Source organism: Ambystoma mexicanum, chromosome 5p (genome assembly GCF_040938575.1).
Source record: "Ambystoma mexicanum isolate Mex_15411 chromosome 5p, UKY_AmexF1_1, whole genome shotgun sequence".
Lineage (NCBI taxonomy): Eukaryota > Metazoa > Chordata > Amphibia > Caudata > Ambystomatidae > Ambystoma > Ambystoma mexicanum.
The window spans coordinates 119,758,895-119,764,569 of NC_090930.1; the positions used below are offsets into that span (position 1 = coordinate 119,758,895).

The following is a 5,675-nucleotide window of genomic DNA, read 5'->3' on the forward strand; positions in this document are numbered from 1 at the left end:
GGTAGTCCACACAGAATCTCCAGTCCTTGGTACCTACCTGGGAACTTGTCTTGGGGAGAATGACCACAGGACTGGACCAGGGACTGATTGAGGGTTCAATTACACCCAGATCCAACATCTTGACAACCTCAGTCTGCATGTGGTTGTTTATGGTATCTGACATCCGATAGTATCTGCTTTTGATAAGTACACTGTCATCAGTGGCCAATTTCATGCCTGCACCACAGGGCGAGGCCTGGTGTCTGTGGAGAACAGAGGGGCATACTGCTGGAGCAAAGCCCTGCAGGCCCTCTGCTGCTCTGGTGTCAGATCTGGAGAGAGATGTACTCCCTCCAATGAGCCATCCGGAGGGTTGTTATGCAGCAAATCAGGAAGGGGCTCACTCTCATCCTCCTCTTGATCTGAAGCTAGCAGAAGACATGAGACTTCCTCTCGTCTGTGGAAAGGCTTGAGCCTGTTAACGTGGAATACTTGAGGGGCTACCCCATGGACTCCCATGTCAACCAGATAGTTGACTTTGCCCATCTTGGAGATTATCCTGAAGGGTCCAGTCCACTTATCTGCCAGAGCTCTAGGCTTGGTAGGCTCCATCACAAGGATCCCCTGTCCTGGAGTTCAAGCCACTTGTGAGGCCTTAAGGTCAGGCCAATACTTGTTCAATTCTTGGCTTGCCCTAATATTCGCGTATGCCTGGCCCATCATCTGTGCCATCCTCCATCTGAGGCCTAAGACATAGTCCCCCATTTTCTTGGCAGGACCTGGAAGGGTGGCTTCCAAATCTTCTCTGATTAAGGCAATGGGCCCCCTCACAGGATGTCCAAAGAGACGGTCAAAGGGGCTGAAACCAACACCATCTTGGGGCACTTCGCTATAGGCGAACAGCATGCATGGTAGGAGGAGATCCCATTTCCTCCTTAGGGACTCTTCCAAAGCACCCAGCATGCCCTCGAGAGTCTTAATAAACCTCTCAACCAGACAATTGGTCTGGGGATGGTAGGAGGTGGAGAACTTGTGGTATCCCGCATTCCTTCCACATAGCTTGCATGTAACTAGACTTGAAGTTGGATCCTCTGTCAGAGACCACCGCTTTAAGGAATCCAACTCTGGTAAAAATGCCCAGGAGAGCCCTGGCAACCACTTTGGCAGTAAAGGTCCAAAGGGGTATAGCCTCAGGGTCCAGACAACAACCATAAAAGGCTAGAGGAAACAGACACCAACAATCGATCCCTCAAGACAGGTTGGACACCTTTAACAAAACGCTTGTGGCCATACTGCCAGTTATAAGAGGAAGATCCTCACTACTCCAGCCTTGAACGAACAATTGATCAGTCTAAACACATACTGGATTTGAAAAAATACATATTTTAATATAATTATAACCGTGATTAAAATCATAGCGATACTTGAAAAATCATCATTCCAATTGACATTGTTACAGTGCAGAAAAAACAGATAGTACAATAACTAGGAAAAGCAAAACCAAATCTTTTGGAATGCCTATACAGTAAAGTGACTTGAGCTGTGCAAAACTTGCTTCTACATTGGTTAATTCAGAAACACTACTCATCTCTCACACCATTCATACCATTCTCATCATACACAATTCATAACAAATACATTAAAAAACTCTAAAAAACCCAACATGTTTCTTTCCTAATACTCTTAGTCAATTAATGTGTGGAAATTCATCAGGGGCTATCAATTTGATCAAAAACACTGTACAACTAATACAAGTTGAACTTCTACAGTCATTTTTGTTCATCAGTGTGGAACTATTTTTTGACTTCGGGGGATCAATTCTCAACGAGGGAGAATTATTATGGCTATATAAACAGAGAACAGAAAATTGATTTCCCCTCTCTTAACTGCCTGAGGTTAGAGGTTGGAGGTTTTTTTTTCCACTATACTTGACAAACAGACAATACATGTTCGAGACATTGTTAACACTTTTTTGACATGGTCATAGAGAAACAGGTAGGAGCCACAATTATGTAGTTATACTTGATTTATTATTAGGTGTTAGACAAATTTAAAATGATTGTTAAGAAACTGGACATATTCAATACATTGACGTCACAGTTAGCACAAAACTAAAACACAGATTATAAAGGGGTGTATGTCACTAAGTGAGCATTACTATGCAAAGGGTAGCTTAGAAGATTACGATTATTTGTGGTCTTTTTTCAGATCGTCGACATGTTTCGGCCACAGCTTTATATTAGACACTATCCCTAGTGTCTTTTCAAACAGTCATACAGGCCTTCTTCAAGACAGGGCATTTCTTCTACTTTTCTTCAAATTAATGATTTCCTCCATTGAATGATGTACACAACATCACTGATCTATAAAACAAGAAAACTTCATTGTAAATAGGAAAAAGAAACATAATAGTTACAAGTATATTAAACACGTCATGCAATTGTTACTTAATACCTAGCATGATATGGACAGGCTCTAATGTATTATTCTAGATTTTCTGCTTTATGATCCATGCATATTCAGTTACAGTGACTTAAAACATAAACAAAAAACAACGACAAACTCTTACTTACATCTCCAAGCAACATGAGATGCTAATGGCATTATTTGAGCCAATACTGTGAATTTCTTTTAGGTGAAAGATCCATGCATGTTGATGGAAAAATGTTCTACTTCTTCACTGTGGCAGGAGAGACATTCTCTTAGACCTACAATGCAATAGTAATGATTTCCTTATTAGGGGGACCGATTAATGGCCCATTGCTGATGAGCAACCTACTTATTCTGGATATACAGATGTCTAAATACTTGTGTTAATATTATACATCACTACAGTTCCCGTGCTTGCCTAGTATATTTACAAGGGCATCTGGAGGAGACAGTTCTATTCTTCATAAACATAAAATTGTGTAGCCAGGGAATTAAATTTCTATGCCTATTTATTGCCTAGAACAAGGAACTGTATTTTTTTAAAAGAAAGAGAATTACCTCGATTGCTATTCGGTGTTACTCAGAATGGAAAGCCTGATACTTTGTCTCAAAGGCAGCTTCTCAATCAGTTGACAAATGGCACTTTTCAAAAGTTGGAAAGCTGTAGATAGAAGGTGCAAACGGACACTAGAGGCCTTATTACGACACTGGTGCTCCTGTAATGAAGGGGGCCGGTACGGGACCGGACCCCTTCATTACGCAAGCGCCTATTACAAGTTTCCCTTTGCGGGACCCGGATGGGTCCCTCGAGGGAAAGAGGGAGGTAACAACGGGACACTTGTAATGTGCCCGTTGTTACCTCCCGCCCCATTCCCATTGAGCCTTATGGGGGCTCAAATGGCAATGGGGAATAGTTCCTGCAAGGAGGACTTACCGGGTCCTCCTATGTCGGAATGACCCAGTGAGTCCCCATTGCAGGAACCCGGTAATGGAGCCCGGTTTGGAGGCAGCCATGGAGCTAATAACTCCATGGCTACCTCCAAACTCGTTATGAGGCCCTAGGTGTCAGTGGCCCTCATTACGACTCAGGCGGTAAGGGGTTTACGGCGGCGTAAACAGCGCCGACCCTTACCGCCTGAGTACGTGGTCCCTTAGCGCCATGGAGGTTTTAACACCTGTGTTAAAATCCATGGCGCTAAGGGACCATGGAGTTAATTACGCCACCGTAATTTACGGTGGCGTAATTAACGCCTTCCCCACTCCCATTATGCCCTATGGGGCAAAAATGGGAATGGGGAAGGGTAAATGGGGATTGGGGACTTACCGCCCCGCCGACCTCGGAATGGGGCGGTAAGTCCGCCTACCACCGTGGCGTAAACGTAGTTTACGCCACGGTGGTAAAGTCACGGCCCAGGCGGTAAATTACCGCCTGGGTCGTAATGAGGCCCAATGTTGAATGCTCATTGAAAAAAGATCTATTTAAATAAAGTAGATGGTTTTAGGTACTTACTAGGAAGGCACAAGAATAATATATTTCCATCTTGCCTAGATTGAAGATTTCGGTAATAAACTGATGACCGTGTCTCATGTACTGCGGTACGTCAATGCAAACACTGTCAGCCCCAGAAGAATACAAAATGAGAGACAAAAGGCGTTAGAATCACGCATGCATGCGACAATCTCTAAATAACCAGCACAGCAACTGACGTAGTACAGAAAGTAACACGGAGAAGCGAACATCCGAGCTTACCTGTTTTCATACAGTCATGACGGCCGCAAAACTTTCGTCTAGGGTCCTTGCGTTGTGCAACAGCGCTAAGGAAAAGATGGGACTCGTTTATATAAGGCAGGCAAATGCGGGCTACGTGGTACTGCAGTGCGCACTTGTGTCACCTGACCTCTTAAAAAAATAAAAGTTATTTAAAGGTGCAGTGGCCCAGAAAAGAGAAAGTGAACACAGAGACGAATTGTTGCAGGAAGGATGTTGGGGCCGTATATTTCAGGAAATATTTCAAATAATAATAACATATTGAGCCTCATCTAAAGGTGGACAGAGAGAGGACCAGGCCTCATCACGGATTGGGCGGTAACGCAGGCGCTATTAGCACCGGCATTAATAGCCCTACCGCCAAACCTCCCGGCGCTAATAGCGCGGGATCACGAGTTTGGCGAAACGGGTATTGCCCATTCCCCACTGAGCCCATCCGGGAATTCCCATTCCCCATTGGGCTCAATGGGGAATTTTCATGCTCTTACCGCCGGAGGATTTCACGCCGGTGGTAATAGCGCAACTTTTGGCAGGATTTCCCCCCAGCTCAGAGCTGGGGAGAAATCCGCCGAAGCCCTGATTTGGTGGACCCTTAAATTCGGCAGTAATAGCGCTGCCGCCGGATTTAAGGGTTACAGCCAAACTCGTGATGAGGCCCCAAATGTCACATACATGTGCTGGCTGATGTATGTACTAATAAAGCAGCTAAGTACAGCACACGCTAAATTGAAAGATCCCTCAGATGAGGCACAGTGCCAGGGAAACACGCTACAGATTTGCAGATTAAAACAGAAGAGTATTGCACTCAATCAGTGAATTCAGGCCTAGACTCACAGGGCCTCATCAAGACTTTGGCGGTAACCCTTAAATCCGGCGGTCACGCTATTACCGCCGGATTTAAGGGTCTGCCAAATCAGGACTTTGGCGGATTTCGCCCCAGCTCTTGGCTGGGGGGAAATCCGCCGAAAATTCGTGCTATAACCGACGGCGGGAAATCCGCCGGCGGTAAGAGCGCGAATGTTCCCCATTGAGCCCAATGGAGAATGGGGCATTCTCGAATGGGCTCAATGGGGAATGGGGAATTACATTACCGCTGAACTCGTGATCCGGCGCTATTAGTGCCAGGGAGTTCGGCGGTAGGGCTAATACCGCCGGTGGTAATACCACCAGCTTTAGCCCAAAGCCGTGATCAGGCCCACAGTGTTGAGGGTGTAAATCCAACGTTGTTCGCAATGACTCGACATGAGTTCTCTGTTGCCCCCTCTTTCTGTTGGTTGAATTTTCTGAATCACAAGCCATGAAACATCAGTATGTGTATGTTCTTTCACCTCATAGTATGCAACTGGTGGCTTTTTGTCAATTTATTTTTAAGGCACGACCTGTGCTCACAGATTTGTTGTTCTACAGGTCTACTGGTCTTACCTATATATAGTAGATTGCAAGGGCATTTAATGCCATAATCGGGCCAGTCTGTGGAGCAATTTGAAAAATTGCGCAG

General features: G+C 45.1%; 1 long non-coding RNA gene across 1 annotated transcript; it reads right to left on the minus strand.

Moving 5' to 3' along the window:
• Nucleotides 1–1,585: 1,585 nt before the first annotated feature.
• Nucleotides 1,586–4,238, minus strand: LOC138481629 (uncharacterized). The gene is made up of 4 exons (XR_011274295.1): nt 4,160–4,238; nt 3,920–4,022; nt 2,553–2,687; nt 1,586–2,342 (listed from the first exon to the last, which is right to left on the minus strand). It is a non-coding gene; the product is annotated as an uncharacterized lncRNA (long non-coding RNA).
• Nucleotides 4,239–5,675: the final 1,437 nt, after the last annotated feature.